This window comes from Alligator mississippiensis, chromosome 6 (assembly GCF_030867095.1).
Source record: "Alligator mississippiensis isolate rAllMis1 chromosome 6, rAllMis1, whole genome shotgun sequence".
Classification (NCBI taxonomy): Eukaryota; Metazoa; Chordata; order Crocodylia; family Alligatoridae; genus Alligator; species Alligator mississippiensis.
Window position 1 is genome coordinate 89,110,285 of NC_081829.1, and position 16,558 is coordinate 89,126,842.

Here is a 16,558-nt window from a genome sequence, read left to right on the forward strand (position 1 = left end):
TAAGAAAAATGCCTGCCTTACCACTCCGGCGAGTGTTTCTCGCGCCCGCGGAGCGGAGGCGGCTGCGCGCGGGGTCCAGCGGGGCAGCCCGGGCAAGGGGCGCTGCGGGTCCGCGCTCCGCGGCGAGGGCCGGGCGAGGAGGAGCGGGCTGGAGAGGATGCTCCTGCCCTACCCGGCCACGGACCCGGGGTCCCCGAGGGCAGAGCCCCTGCGCTGCCCGCCTGATGCGCCCCGACGGCTGTTCCTCCGAGCCGTGTCCCTGGGAGGGGGGTCCCCGGAGCCCCCCGCAAGGCTCCGCGTCCCACTCCCGCTCCAGGCTTGCAGAAAGACCCTGGTTTGCAGGGGGATCGGGCCCATGGACGGGGCTGCCACCGGAGCAAACCCTGCCCGGTCGGGGAGGGCGCAGGGGCCACGCGAGCGAAGGACACGCGGGGCTGTGAAGGCAACTCGGGCATCTCCAGCGGGTGCCCCCGGGGCCACCCGGCCCTTTCCCCCTGGGGGCCTCCCCCGTCCTCCCCATCAAAAGTGATCGGGGACCACCTTCGTGATCATCCTCCTCCGGGCCGTGAAGAGATCGGGGTTGCTCACACGTAGCCATCCTCAGTAGTGATAAGTATGAATGATTATGAGAGATTAGTTTTATGGAGAGTTAGATGGTGGCTTGCACAGGAGGGTTTGGATAGGGGGTGGACTACAAGAGCTCTGGAGGTCCCTTCCTGCCCGACTTCCCTGCGATTCTAATAATAATAATAATGATAATAATACATTATTATTATTATTGAGGCGCTGAGCTGAGGAGGGGAGGACCGCGGGAGGCAGCGCCGTGCGCCCCAGCGGGTGCGTGGGCTGGGGAGCCCACGAGAGCCCAGGAGCAGGATCGGGTCCCGCGGGAAGGAGCGCGGTGGGTGTCACTGCTCGGAGCTTGTCTTGCATGTTTTGGCCAAGCCCCGGGGACAGGTGCATGGCACCCGGATGAACTAAGATCTCGGTCAGCAGCATCCCGTGTCGCACAGAGCCGTGCCCCTCGCCTCTCCCCTGGGCAGCCTGTTGCACTCTTGTGCCAGTCCATCCTCTCCCGTCTGTGCGCGGACAAGCCCCGCACTAGCGACCCAGGAGACTCCGAGCGGGCTCCCGGGGGGGCAGAGAAGAGACATCCCTATCTGCACCGCCTGGATTTCCTCCAGTTGCGCCTCCGCGTTTTCCTGCCTTCCCTTGCTCACAGAGAACGAGGGAAATGTTTCAGTGGGGTCTTTGTAGGGCAAGAAAAACCAAACTCGGGGGAAAGGGGTTGCTTATAACTAGGTGGGATTTCAAGACCCCGCTGTTCTCGGCCACACTCCGCTCAAACGTGTTACTCGTCCTCGCTGACGTGCAGCCGGGCTGGGGGCAGCCTCCGCCGCTGCAGCTCAGTCCCCCGGCGTCTCCAGCCCTGTCTTGGCAGGGCAAGGGGAGCCCCACCGACACCAGGTGAGGCCCCAGCCCCGGCGGGCAGCTCCAGGGAAGGCTGTTCTGCAGCCGGGCTCCTCCAGCTCCTGGAGCAGGTCTTTCAGGTTCACAAAGCGAAGTCAGTCTTTTCTTCCCAGCACCGCTTCTCCCACGGCCCCGCGGATGAAAATGCAAACGGTGTTGCTCAGTTTGTGGCATTGCTGATTAACCTCAATCCTTTGGGCTGTTTTAGGGGATGCTGAACGGTTTGCCTACGCGGGGGTGTCTCTCCAGGGCTTCTCCGCACGCTGGCATGGGGGGACCCGGCACAGAGATGGGTGGCAGAAGGGCTCAGCCGCTCCCAGGGGCCAGCGCCCTGTCCCCCCCCCCCCACCTGTGCCCGCAACAAGCGTCCCGGGTGGAGCTGTATGGCCCGGGAGACAGGAGGTGTCAGGGGCCAGGACTGGGACAAGACCAACAGGGTTTCGGAGCCTGCACTGCGGCCCCCGCAGACCCACGGGGCTGGGGCAGGTTGGAGGAGGACGGGATCCCCCAGGACTGTCTTCCGTGGGCTCTTTGTCCCGACACCCCTTCCTACGGGTTTCCCCGGGGGAGGGGCCGGGCGAGCCTTTCCGCTCCTGTCTGGGGAGTACGAAGCTGCTAACTCTCCTGCTTGTCTCTCAGGTGAGGTTGGATTGGATCCCCTCCACCACTGCCCGTCCTCACTTCTGGAGCCACGGGGCTGCGGGAGATCTCCGCTTCCAAGCCAAGCGTCTTGCCCTCGGGGCTGGGGGCATGAAATGTCTCCAAATTGTGACCCCTGAAGACTCCAAAGCCAGAAAGCGCAGACAAAGAACCGCACGTTTCGTTTTCCTTTGAAGTCTCATGATTTTCCCCTGCCTCCCTCGCGGGTTTCAGACGTTTGAGGCAGCGCTTACAGATGTGTCTGCAGCGGTGCAGCGCCGCACCAGCGCACCGGCGCCCAGCCCGGCCCCGGACCTGGCTGCTCGCCCCTGAGGCCCAGGTCTGCAACTCAGAGCATGGGTTTAAGAGTCAACACGCCTAAATCCGATGTTTGAACCGGGAGACGATTGAATCTCTGTGCGCAATGCCCGGCACCTCCGCGGTGACGATGTGTGTTCAAATGAATAACACTTCGGGCAATGTAGTGAAAGGCGGCCAGCAATGGCAATATACATATATATAATATATATATGTATATATAATGGCAATATACATATATATATATTATATATATGTATATTGCCATTGCTGGCCGCCTTTATATATGCAGTATATATATTGCCTTGCCATTGCTGGTAATATACATGCAATATATATATTGCCATTGCTGGTTATATATGTGCAATATATATATATTGCCATCGCTGGCCGCCTTTATATATGCAGTATATATATTGCCATTGCTGGTTATATATATGCAATATATATGTTGCCATTGCTGGTTATATATATGCAATATATATATTGCTGGCCGCTTATATATGCAATATATATATTGCCACTGCTGGTTTTATATATATAACCTCGTTACATGTATATGCGTGTGTGTGCATTTTATATATATGTCTCTGTACACACACACACGTGTGTGTGTGTGTGTGTGTGTGTGTGTGTGTGTGTAAAAAAACCTCATTGCCTGTCTATATTGCCATCTCCTGTAAAAAGAAATCTCTGGCAGCCAAAGAGGTCACATATACCTCATTGCAATTATCCATATATATTTTGGGTAAATTAGACCCCAAATAAAGTATTTCTGATTGTATATACACACCACACATGTATGTATATGTGTGTGCAATACATGTATATATGTGTGTATAACCTTATTACATTAGATATAATTTCTAATGTGAATACATTATCTATATTGCCACCCAAGGATATATCTATATTGCCACCCAATAATATATTAGATTATATATAACGCATATATAAATTATATATATAAATGATGTAATGAAGCTATATGAATGTAGATCTGTATAACCTCATTACATTGTATATATATAATTTCTAATGTGTACAAAAACGTTTCCTTGCATTTATTTGAGCAGTCCTGGGCGAGAGCACAGTTCTTCCAGCAGCGGCTCTCCCGTGCCATGTGCTTTCACTTGTTTAAGGTGAAATGCTCCCTCTATTGAGACCCGGACCGTGCCCTCTTCTTTTTCCCCGTGGAAGCAACAAATCTCATAAGCCCCACGAAGAAACATGATGCTGGAGGGAGGAGAGAGATCCAGCAGTGTTTCCTCCCTTCTCCCAGCCTCCACGTCTTTGGGAGTCAGGGACCTAGCCCGGGGCAGCCGTGAAGACACGGCTGCAGAGGAGGTAACTGTGTCAGGAAGGGGGCAGTCCGAGCAATGATGGCTCCGTGGTGGACAAGCAGCCCCTGCCCCCCATGCCCAGGGGCAGCAGGCTTTGCTCCTTGCAGCACGTCCAGGTCCTCACGACTTGCTGCTGCTCAGAAAACCTCTTTCTTTCTTCTTCTCTCTTCTATAACCTGCAACGCCTGGAAGTCACTGGGCTGCTCCTCCAGCCAGGCTTGCTGCGTTTTCAGGGCTGAGGAGGGGTGGAGGTGCAAGTAGGAAGTAGTTTGTATTACCTCCATTTCCCCTTCACCTGATCACGTAGCCGGGTTGCTTCACAGCGGTGCCTAGAGCAACCCCTGAGCTGCCTGGCACTGCCCCCGGAGGGCCATGCTGCCCACGGGTGACCCTCGGGGCACAACCCGGCTCCAGCCACGTCCCCTTTCTGCTCGGTCCCTAAAGTTGCAATGACCCCCTGGGACTCCACCTCTGCCTAATCTATGTCGCATTAGTGCCCGCGGTGTCAAAGCACCAGTTCCTGGTGGCCCTTGGGGTGTCGTCGAAATGACAGGGCATGCCTTTGCCACCAAGCCGGCTGCCAAAACTCCGCGGAAACGATGTGAAATGCGAAGTACCCCATCCATGGATATGCCCAGGGAAGTGCTGCAGCATCCGTGTCCGGCTCCGGGGGTTTGCTTCTTGCACACTCAGCACCATGCTGAACCCAGGGTGATTTATTCCAAAACGAATCGCACTCCGAAACAGAAGTACGGGCTCCAAAGCTTTCTGCGAAGGAAAACCCCTTGTCATACGTTTTCCACGTTTTACTTTTCAATAGGTGCTTGTGAGAAGTGAATGCACTGCCTGGCAGGGATGGGAACTCGTCAGGGACAGGCAGCTTGAGCCCCTCCACTCTGCCCAGATCAGGACCTCACCCCTGCTCCCAGCGACCACCCTCCCGAGGGCCAGCCCTAGTGCAGTGTCCTCCAGCCCGGCCCGGATCCGCTGCCCTGCATCACGCCTGGGGGTGCTCTGCCCCCTGCACTGCGCACAAAGAAAGAACAAAGACGCAGGTCGCACAACGGAATCAAGGTAACTACTAGCTGACAGGTTTATCGTGTCACCCCAATTAAGATGCTGTTCATTGGTTCTACAAGCGTTCAGTTTGCTTCTCATTTTAGAAGTGTAAGAAGTGCCTGGGCTGGCTTCACTTCGGGAATGGGGGATCTAGCATTTATTTTTTGCAGGAGTGGTGTTGCTATTCATCACTATGCATTATTTGGCTTATCCTAGAGGAGCCCTAAGAGCAGGTCATTCCCCCACTGTTCTGGTTTCTGCGGGGACACAGCCCAGGAAACCTCCTTGAATCAATTTACCTCTATTAATATTGAGGGTGGTCTTGTCCCATGGTATTCTGGAGGCAATTCTTCCCTACTGTGCTTTAAAATCAAGGTGGCAGTAACCACTGCACACCAAAAGTTGTATCATTTTCCCTTCCTCACAGTGTTACTGGTTGAAAAAAATGGCACAGCCAAATGTACAGCCCTTTGGAGGAAGAAAGGAGTTTCTGGCTGCCTGCAGTGTGGGGGCATATTTCATTTGCCAAGGTCCTGTGCTGCATAGTGTATCACTGCACCGAGTTTTATCAGACCACTCGCCCTAGTCAAACCCCAGTTTACACACTTCACTCCAAATATGCTTCCTATTGGAATGTGTCCCTTTATTCAGGGCAGGCTGTAATGTCACCCTTTTCTCTCCGACATTCACATGCTGCCATCTACTGTGTGAGAGCAAATTTACAAGCCCGACAGTTCAAGTATTTCCTGATCATCACATTAAAAGTGCCCTTAATCCGAGTCATTGAAAACCCTGAGGATGATTTTTATAGATGCTGAGTTCCTCCAATTGAAGGTAAAGGGGGTTGTGAGTGTCTGGCACCTCTGCGAGGCTCTTGGTTTCAAATTGGTCATCCAGAATGGGGGGTACCCAGATTAATACCCACAGTTAAACATGTGCACTGCAGTCATCCTGTTAACATGCGGTTACTCACGTTGTCACTTTTGAGACCCCCAGTTGTGCAGACTGTTCCCTATTCCTAGGAGACTGCACATTTTGACTGACTTATTGATCTGGGTTGTGAAAAGTTTTTAAATGGAGTTGGGGGGAAGTTAAGTGTACATATTTTCATAGGGTTTTTGGTTGTAGTGGTGTTGATCTAAGGACATAGGCAGGCAAGGTTCTTTGGGTAGATGTGATGTCTTTTATTAGACTGAGTAGTTGGGGAAAAGTTCCTTGGAGTATCAGAGCAGCAAAGACTTCCTATGACTAAAGAAGGGTGATTGCACAGATAGCTTGCAAATAACCTTTTTTCCAACTACTCAGTTGGCCTAATAAAAGATACCACATCTACCCAAAGAACCTTGGCTGCCCATATTTTCATAGCAATTCTGAATGATTATTTAAGTCCCCAGATAATTCAGCCAGAAAGATAAGAGTGGAAGCTTGTGGATAAATTACAGTAAAGATTCTAGGAGGACAGGAAGCAGTGATCAAATGATCAGAGGAAAAAAAATCACAATTTTCCTGGGTTCTGTTCCTAGTTCTGGAGTAATTTTTTACCTGAAGTTAGGCAAGACATTTAGTGTCACAATTTGCTTACTATAGAAAAAGTAAGGATAACATTTCTCTACTTCATATTTTCTGTAAGTCTTAATTATTTTACTGGGAAGTATTTTGAGACCCTCTTGTGAAAGTTGCTCTATAGGTACAAGTTCCTTTGAGGCTTATGAAATATCGGTTGCATTATGTCCTGCCAAAAGTAAAGACCACATGTTTTAAACAGATAAAATTCCTTTCCAAATCAAGGGCTGAATGCAGATTTAAATGATAAAGACGGCTCATCTTTGTGTTGGGCTAAATCAAAACCTCATATCTAACATCTCCAAACTTTGGAGCGTTTGAAATCTGAATCAGAACTTTGTGCTTCTGAGTCCATCTAAATATGTGTGCATGTTTGTTTGATTTAAAAAAAAAATCCTGCTGAAGCAAAGCATTTGGCAGAAGTCTTTCTTAGAGTGAATGAGGATGCCAGATGACAAAATATGCACACCTTACCTTTTCCCTGCTTGCTATGAATCTGCCTCCAGGAAAAAACTGAGTATATATGTCACAGGGCTGAAAAGATCTGCTGGCACATAACACCAAGAACAACATCATCAACAATAATAATAATAATAGGAAAGGAGCCTGAGCCCACCCAGATTTAGATGGTAGTTAGGGCTTTAAAATACAGTGTATATTTTTTATCCACCATTAGATAAGTAAGTAACTTGCTGAACTACATGAAACCTCACCAGTCTCAATTTTTTATCTATCATTGTAATACACCTTGGTTATTGGTTAATTAAGCTGATTACTCAATTACTCAATCTGTTAATTGAGTACTGGCTGCCTCCCTTGTAATGCCCTAGTCTTCCCTTTAACTGCATAATTGGTAAAAGTGACTGTGAGCTGTTAAGTCAAGACTACTGTTAGAGACATAAAACTTTTGGGGACTAAGATAGGGGTACTTAGTAAGGTGCTAAAAGCTAACCCCACACTGTTCCCCTACGTGATGAGCATTATTCACATCAAGTCCTGGGAAGCTCACACCATATGTGTACTGTCTTTTAGTCAGTCTGGAGCCTATGCATTTAAATGGCCAGTGGACACTGCATATTTAAGAGTACTTTGACCGTATGCAGCCAGTAACTGTGCTTTTATTACGTGTGTTGTACCCAGTTACTGAGCTGAAAATATTTTGGGGAGTTTCCCTTGAAAATTGAAAATTCTGACATTTCATCCAAAACCCAGTTTCTTTTTGGCCAAACCCAGACATTTTCAGCTGCAAACTGAATGTGTGCTTTTTCCAAGGAGGAAAGAGAGAGGCAGAGAAAGGAAAACAGACATTTTCCAAGAATTTTTAAAAGGGTTTAGCCAAAAAAAAATCTGAGAAATATTAGCAAGGCAAATATTTTGACCAACATTTGTGCATAGTGTCTGGCTCATTCAGAACTTTTGAGGCCTCTGTGTCTGACTGGATCCTCTGGGCACTAGTACAATAACAATAATACTATTAATAATAATTGCAGAAGTGCAAGTATGCCAGGAAGGGGAAAGAATCTGCTTACCATTTGGCTTTACCCTTGTCAGGACATGTCAGTCCACTAGGAAAGTAATAATGGACCCTGCCAATACCACAGCAGATGGGCAAGGCCTGATTTGAGCCATGGGCTCTTTGTTGAAATGTGCTGGATTATCAACTGAAATCTTTTCAGAAGGATAAAGTGACAGTCAAAGACTCCCAGCTCATGCTCACTACTGACTCAAAAATACTTGTTTTGCCATTCAGCTGTTTTTCTGATGTTTCCAAGGAAGTGTTGCATACGTGACAATTTTGAATCAAAGTAATTATTTGTAATGCCACGGACATGTATTTCTTCCTGAATGCCCCCAAGCTCTCTGTAAGTGACATTTCTGTCTCATCGGAAAATATCTAAAACAAACATTTCTACTGAAACCTGACAGCTTTAAAATGTGCATCTGGGAGTGAGGATTTTTAGAAGTTCTTGGTCTGCAAAAGATCTAAAGGCAGCAGGTGGGCACTTTGGCAGGCTTTGCCCTTTCCACTGTCACCCTGTTAACGGTTTGGAAACATCTGGTACACACCCTTTGGAGAGCTCCTGCATGTATCCAAAGCTAGCAGCAGAGATCATTTGTGAAATTCATTTCTCATGGGAAGGCAGTGGGAAATACCCACATGTATACCTACCTCCATACTGCTGTGCTTTCCAGCAGTACCTCTACGGCAATGTCTGGATATAGAATTAGGTCCTCCACTAGCCAGTCGGTGCCTAGTATGCATTGCAATATTACTGTGACTGGATGTATATAGATTTATGAGTTAGAGTAAGAGATTTCTTGGCAAATTATTGACTCTCTTAGGTGTATGTTGTCATGGGTCTGGGTTACCTGCTGAGTTCTTATTCTTGAATTGATTTATTATATATATATATATACACACACACACACACACACACACACACACACACATAAGTATATATAAAATAAATCAATAGATATATCAACAAGGCAGAGAGAAGTACTATCTTCTCTACTTTGTATGGCAAGTAGCTGAAAAGACAAAATAAGTGACTTGCTCAAGTTTACTCAGAAAGTCAGTGGCAGAGGCAAGACCCCCCCCCAAAGTAAATGTATATTATATAATGTTATAACATTATATAATATACATTTACTTTTTTTATACATTCAATAATGCATCAAATGCCAGGGGTACTTTGGATATGGAGGTTTTAGGAGGGATCAGATTCTTTTTCACCGTATGTTTGTGTTCTCCTAACAGCAGATAAAGAACGTGATCTCACTTAGGTATAGCAAGGAAGCTCTCAGGGTCTCAGAAGCAATGGTTTTCAATTATGTGTTTACATGAAGAAATCAGCACATTTGGCAAGTCAGTGGAGCATGGAACTCGCTGATAACAATGCCCCACTACTGATCAGGCACAGAGTTATTTGGGAGTAACATATTCATGAATAGTGTTATTAATGTAATAAATGTGCAACAAACATGAGTACTCATAATAGACTGAATTGTGTTTCCCAGCCCCAGTGACCTGACATAGGTCCATGTTCCAGGAGTTATTTCTACGGTTGCATGACAGGTCTCAGTCTTCGCTATTCCCGAGTGTAATGTCTCTAACCAGAGTTCAGGAGCAGGTTAGCAGGGAGTGGAGGTCAGACAGATCAGATATTGGTGAGGACTTGTGTCTCTTCCCAAATGCCCCCATCAATTCAAATAAGTCAGCTGCTGAGGGATGACAAAAATAGATCTGGGTAAAATTGGGCAAGTCCTTGACCAGCTCTTGCTGCTGCTGGTATTTGCTAAAGCAAATTTCTGTCTCCCCTGAAGATGGGAGAGCCAGGAGGGAATTGTGATTATGTAGACCATAGTTTCTTCCCATGGAGACTCATAGAATAGCACACTATCACACTGCCCTGCCTTTTATGCTCTCTCACAGCAACAAAACCTAATTAAATGTGTATTTTAATACTTGTAGTACTCTTAACCTAGTTAAATAACTTCCTCCAGGGTAGAGCTTACAGAGCACATGACATGTGAATATTCAGGTTTTAGTACAATGCCTTTAACTACTTGCTATTAAAGGTCTGTTTTAGGTGAACTGGTATTTAATCGACACAGTTTCCTCCTGTCTTGGAGGCTGCAATAGTCAAAAATCCAAAGAAAACTGAAAAGCTGGGGCAGGCAAAAAAACCCCTTTTTGAAATTAGCCGCCAACATAACTAATACTTCAAGAAGTATCACGTCTCTTTTATCCATATCCATATTTTTTATTTACTAAAACTCTCCACTTCTTGGTTCACTTGAAGCTGCAGTAATTCCAGGTTGCCACATTTCAGTACCAGACTAGCTGCTTGAACCAGGGGAGATGTAGTTTCATCCCACAGAATCAGTAGGACTTGAATTTAATCTCATTCTTTACAAGTCCCGTTTCCCTTACTATAATTGTATGCAGTTAGAGAACCCTAACAATAATTGTTTAATTTGAAACAGTACAAACTAGTTAACTCCCTGATTAGGGGAGATGACTATCTCTTTAAATGAAGGCTCCTTCAGAAATTCTGCCTGGAGACCATGAGATCAAGATAGTATGATGTTAAAAGAGAGAGAGGTAAGTAAAGAGTCTTGTTGCTGCAGAAGAGCTAATCAACTACTTGATTCTGCCCAGAATAAGGCAAAGAGGGTCTTTATGAAAGTGGTTGAGAGCTGGGAGTCCAACCAAGGAGCAAAATTAGACCAGAAGGAATAGGGAATAGCTGGCACTAAGGTTGCCAGACCTGCCTACCCCTTGGTGAGTGGAAAATCCCTGCTTGTAACTGTTTTAAAATTAGAGAAAAGTGCATCAAGGAGAAAATACTATGAAGTTGTTTTCTGGGAAAAAAAACAAAACCCAAGTTGCCAGTGATTAAGGGTGAATTCTTCAGCTGTAAAAGCCTAACATCAAAGTACTAAATAATGAGGTTTACATGATAGGGGACTGGTGGGGTGAGCTGCCCAGTTTATAAAGGGAGCTGTCCTGGAGCTTTTGCAGGATTGGTTTGATTTTATGCATTCAAAATAGAGTACACATGTGAAAGCGTCAGAAGTAAAGCTGCTCTTATTACTGCCTGAGCAGGAAAAAAAGTATAGAAACTGCTGCTGGAGGATTTGTGTTTGTTTTTGGGTCTTTTTTTAAAGGAGCAATTGTCATCCTGGCTATCAAATAGAAATTGCAGAGCCTGAGTCAGATCTTCAATTGATGTACATCAGCAATGCCTCACTAATGGAGCTATCCCTTTACTACAGCTGAAGTGGCCCTGACACTGAAGTGGTTAAATAGCACTGACAGCAACTTGTGGCTTAAACAACCCAAAATGAATGCCATTAAGCACTTATTTCTGAAGGGGATGTTGCTGAAACCTGGGAAGGAGGCTTCAAATGTTTAACATGCTTGTCTGTAGTAGTGGGCTTTGTTTGAAACCAGATGCACGGAGATACTTAGCATTGCTACATGTGGCAGGAGAGAATGTGTGCCAAGGTTTGGTTCTCATCACACCCAGCCTTAAATTAGGAGTAACTTCATTAAGTCATTGGAATTGCACACTCATAAGTGAGATGAGAGGTAGGGCCAAACTGTATTACTTCCAATGGGACTAAAATAATGAGGAGCTAAAACATATTAGAAAACTCGAGGGAGGAAAAATGGTAATACTACATTCCCGGAAATGAAACTGGCATGGGAAAGGCCTGTGCTCCTCAGAATTTACAAAGAGGTTGTAACAATTGATCATCGTGGAGCTGGGTTAAGAACCAAAGCAGCCGTCTGCGAGTTTGAACGAGTCTCAGGCAGTTCTAATAAAAGACAGAATGGGCGATGGGGGGGAAACAAATGAAAGAACATAAGAGCTGGGCTGCAGCCGGTATTCGCAAGCAATTGACTCGTGTAGAGCAAGACACGGCTCGGTGTTCGGCGAGGCTGGGAGAGCCCAGATCTCTGGGCTCCAGTGCAAACCCACCAGCAATAACCAAGTGACTGAGGAGGGAGGCCAGCCTGCATTCCAGTTAATGGTAGCAAGTGCAATGCAACCCACAGGGAGCTGCTAAAGGGGCAGTTTTGGCAAAAGCGAGGGATTCTCCCCCTTGCACCAATGCAAGTATTTTTATTTTTTAGGAATCCCAATTTTAGATTTTTGAAGTCAAGATTTCAACAGCATTTAAGTAAAAATTAGGTTTTTTTCAAAACCATGCAGCTGTCTAACTTCCATTGAAAAAGGCCATATCCGGAAATGGACTTGGGCATGCAATATGGCAATTCAGGAGAATGTAAACCCAAACTCTCAGTCCTGAACCCACTTGTGCAGCTTAACTTAACTCTGGAGGCACCTAACTTCCATAGAGACCTCAGTTTATTCACTTCAAGGTTCCCCAAGTGCCTGCAGTTCTGCTTTTGGGCATGCCCAGAAGCTTCTCAGTCTTCACAAGGCTGTACTGTTTGATCTCCACTCATGCTTCAGCCTGGCCAAGAGCTAGAACCTGCCCATCTCCCCTCTGGTAGGTGTTCCTGGGCAATGGGCTAATGCATATCTGCAGGGTAAGTTGCTCACAAATCCAGGAGCGACTATTAGCTTCTTTTAAAACATGGCTGGAAGAGAAGGGGGAACAGTGGCACCTTCCTTTGAAAAATAGCTTGGTGTTTGCAGCCCTCAGCCAGGAGGTGAGACACTAGTTCAGTCTTTCTTCTCGCAGAAGATATTCAAACTTGTGTCTCATCCAAGAGTGCTCTAAGTGCTAACAGCTGCTCTGGGAGGATGGGGAAGCACTCCATCTTTTGTGTTGGAAGTGTTCCTTAAGCCAGAGAAAGTCCAACACCTACCTGAACAGGAGAGGTAGGTGAAAGAAGTCTGATGCTTCTTAGGCATGCAATAGGAGTGACTCAGCCCTGTCTAGACTCTTAAATAGAGACATAGCAAGCTCATTGAGTGCCTGAGGGAGAGGGCATGGGTGTGGGATTATGCACTGAGGGGGTGCAGGGAATGGGTGAGAAAGGAAGCCTTAACTTCTCGGGCTGCTGCTCTGCTCTGGCAGCAGCAGCCCTGTGGCAGGGCTCCCTGGGAACTGACCCGAGTACCCACTTTGTGCCCCCCAGCAACACATACATACTGGGCACAGGGTTATGCCTGCTCTGCCTGCAAACCCACCATTCCCTCAGTCTTCCCCCTGCCCACATAGACTACTTGGTGTAGCACTGCAATTCTGGCACCCCCTCCTGGTTAGTGCCCAGGGTGGTGCCCTGCCTGTCCTGCCCTAGTTACGCTACTACTTTTAAGTAACTGGGGACCTTTACTGGCAAAAACTAAGCTGTCTGGAGATTTCTGACACCTCCAGAGTTAGGAGGCAGCTGAGGAGAAGGGTTTCCACGTTGTATCTTTTGAAGTTAGGTGCCCAAGGTGGGACTTAGTGAGAGTTTTCAATAAGGTTTGTACAAGCGACTTAGCTTCTTTGAAAATTAGACCCCATGGGCACATCCTCACAAATGGGAATGTGCGTTATCTCAGGGACAAATAGGAGCAGTGGCACATGCCACTGCTACTTGTCCCCAGGGAACACTCTTGCATGCACATGCTGGTGCACTGCAAGTTGCCCTGGGTGGGGTAGGGAAGGGTGGGGCCAGTACCTGGGCTGGCCCCAGCAGCCTTACCTGGGGTCCTGGAGCCTCCCAGGGGTTCAGCAGCAGTGATCCAGGAGTACAGAGCATGGCTTCAGTTTTGGGTGGCACATGCTGCCACCACATGTGCTGCCGTGCTTTTCTCCTCCCAAAATTAGGTCCTGGTATCTAATTTTGCCTCCATGCTGCAAATATGCAGCTCAGAGAACATATTCACATGCGCTGTGTGCATTTTGTGGCACCTCGAAAGCCTTTGAGGCGCCGCAAAGCGCATGCTCCCACTTCTGGGGAGGCAGCCATGGAGCACAACCCCACAAGCGTGCACACGTGTTTTGTGGTGCTGCAAACTCATCTATGGCTCCGCAAACCACATGCGCTGTATATGCACACATGCTCCACACTGCTAATTTGCAGCACGATGTTTTTTTTTTAAACTGGGATCTCCTGGTGTCAAAAAAACCCATGCCAGAAAAAAGCCTACGCTGTCCAAAACTGGAGCCTGACCAGCCACAGCCATGCTATAGCTGCCAGCCAGGCTCTGAATGCCCGGATTGCCACCACTGCAACCCCAAGAGACCCCAAGACTTCAGGTAAGGCTGCTGGGGTGAGCCCAGGTGCTGGCCCCAGTCTCAGCTACCCAACCAGGGGCAACTTGCTGCATGCCGGAGCATGCGTGTAGGGGCATTCCCTGGGGACGAGTAGCAGTGGTACAAATGTGTTGCTGCTATTTGTCCCTGGGGAAACACATGTTCCTGCTCATGGGGATATGCCCACGGGCCATGTCCAGATGAGCGCGAACATGTGCACATGCAGGTGTTCCCCATGCTGCTACTTTGCAGCTCAGGGGGGTTTCTTGACCCCAGGGGATCCCAGGGTAAAAAAAAAAAAAAAAAAATGCCAAAAAAAGCAGGGTGGTGCACATGGCAGCAGCGCACACCACCCAAAACCACAGCCTGGCCAACCAGAGCCACACTTCAGCTGCTGGCCTGGCTCCCTGCTGCAGAAGTGCCACAGCTGCAGTTCCCTGCGGGCCCCAGGACCTCAGGTAAGGCTGCTGGGGCCAGCACAGTTGCTGGCCCCAGCCTCCACTACCCGACTTGGGGTAACCTGCTGCTTACCACCCGAGCACACGTGGCACTGGTCTTCACCGGGGACAAATAACAACAGCACACTATGTGTTGCTACTTGTCCCCAGGGAAAGTCACATTCTCACTCATGGGAATGCAGCCATGGAGTCTAATTTTCAGAGAAGCTGAATACTTATAGCTCCCAGGGAAGTTAAATGGCACTGTGGATGGTGACCCCAGCTGTCTAAAATTGGACGCCCAATAGTCCAGACAGTTTGAGGCAAGGACTCCATCACACATGGATGTGGTACAAGTAAAAACCCTGGGGCTTTTGTAGAAACATGGTATTCTAGAAGTGAAAGACTTGGGACTGCACCCAAGAGTTTAAGAACACTTGCATTTTATGAAGTTACCAGAAGAAAATGATTGACAGATGGATTTACCAGAGATCACTGGAAAATAATTTGTTGACATAGTGACAAATGGGGCTGCAGGGACTAGTGAGAGAGGTCGATACTGTTGTTTTTGATTTGTATTGATCCATGCCACTTGGATGCTTCCTGGAAAGCTAATTTATCATCATTACGAAGTACTGACTGTGTAATAGGTCACATGATCCCTGCCCCACAGAGCTCACAATGTAACTTGATGTATAATCTAATGTGAAGTTACAGGAAATTGTAAACCCTGTGGCTGGCAGGAAGAGGAAAGATGATAGAAATAGAAGGGGAAAGGACTCCTGGAAGGGCATTAATTACAGAGAACTCGGAACTAATACTAAACAAAATACTTCCTATTCTGAACTCATCATTGAGTATCTCATGATGAGGTTCGGTTCAGTTTTGTTCTGTTAGGTGTGAGAGGAGAAATAGATTAGACTTGACCTGAAGTAAATGCCAAAACAGAAGATAAAAGAAATTAGTTTTGAGGTGGCATTTGAGCTGGATCTTATGGGAAAGATGAACTGGTCTGTTTTACTAACATGACATACATTGAGCTTTAGTGTTGGGAGCACATGTAAACTCAAATGCGTTCGATAGCATTCAAAGGGCAAAAGGAAATCATTCCCGAGCAACATGTCATTGTCAATATTGTCACCATTTTTCATGCGCCAGGTTGCCTGCCTGTCAAACCATGGTGGATCCTAATGCCCATCCAACTTTTAAAAGAAAAATTAGAAGGCAGGTTAACTGCACGGAGCACAACAGCATAGTTGGGCATATCCCACTGTGTCATATTAATGCCTCTTCATCTTGGGCAAAATCCTATGAAGGACTTGAGTACCTATAAGTTAGGTGCTGTAGTGTCCGACTTCCAGATACTAGGCCTCTCCAGTGGATGTTGGACTTCTGAGTGAGGTGTTCAGAATCCACTTGACTCTGTATGAATGGAGTGAAGCTCTCCAAAAATCACCCCACATGTAGAGCGGGGAATCCCCTAGAGATAGGTAATGGGGATCCTCTGACATGCTGCCCCTCTCTGAAGCTTTGGCACCTGGCTTAGGGCTTTGGGAGTCACCTTCATTCATGGGCATCCACAGGCCATAATTCATTCCTGAAAGTAGGTGCCTCCTTTCATTCTTTCAAGGAATTGAGCAGGATTTATTCATTTCTTTTGAAAAAGGAGCCACCTGCTAGCTCAAAACAGATTATAGTCAGATGTTTAAAGCACTACTAAGAGTCTGAATGCTCTCCAGCTGACTAGAGACCTGAACTCAAACTTCCTACATCTTGGGCAAGGCTGTAATCACTAGAAACCACTGCCGCTTGCTCCTCTTGGCCCCCCATTTGGAAAGAAAGCTAATGCGATTGCTGTGACAGATCTGTTCTGAGACAACCTGGTGGGTCAGGTCCCTTGAGAGGCTCCAGTCCTTAGGCAGAGGAGTGCCTCCCTTCTGGTTTCCAATTAGTCCTGGGTGGTGTGGGAGCCGAGTATAACCGGAATTGGGGCCGCGCCGA

At 47.4% G+C, this 16,558-nt stretch overlaps 1 long non-coding RNA gene across 7 annotated transcripts in view; it reads left to right on the forward strand.

The window, feature by feature from the left end:
• The window catches only part of LOC132251218 (uncharacterized), a 59,693-nt gene that overhangs the window by 30,101 nt on the left and 13,034 nt on the right, over positions 1 to 16,558 (forward strand). For 5 of the 7 annotated variants that reach the window (XR_009463131.1, XR_009463130.1, XR_009463129.1 and 2 more), the window contains 2 exons: positions 2,110 to 2,449; positions 4,591 to 4,844. This is a non-coding gene — a long non-coding RNA (uncharacterized LOC132251218). Of the gene's footprint in view, positions 1 to 8; positions 614 to 2,109; positions 2,560 to 4,590; positions 4,845 to 16,558 lie in introns of those variants that run through there. The other 2 variants (XR_009463132.1, XR_009463128.1) reach the window with 2 other exon arrangements.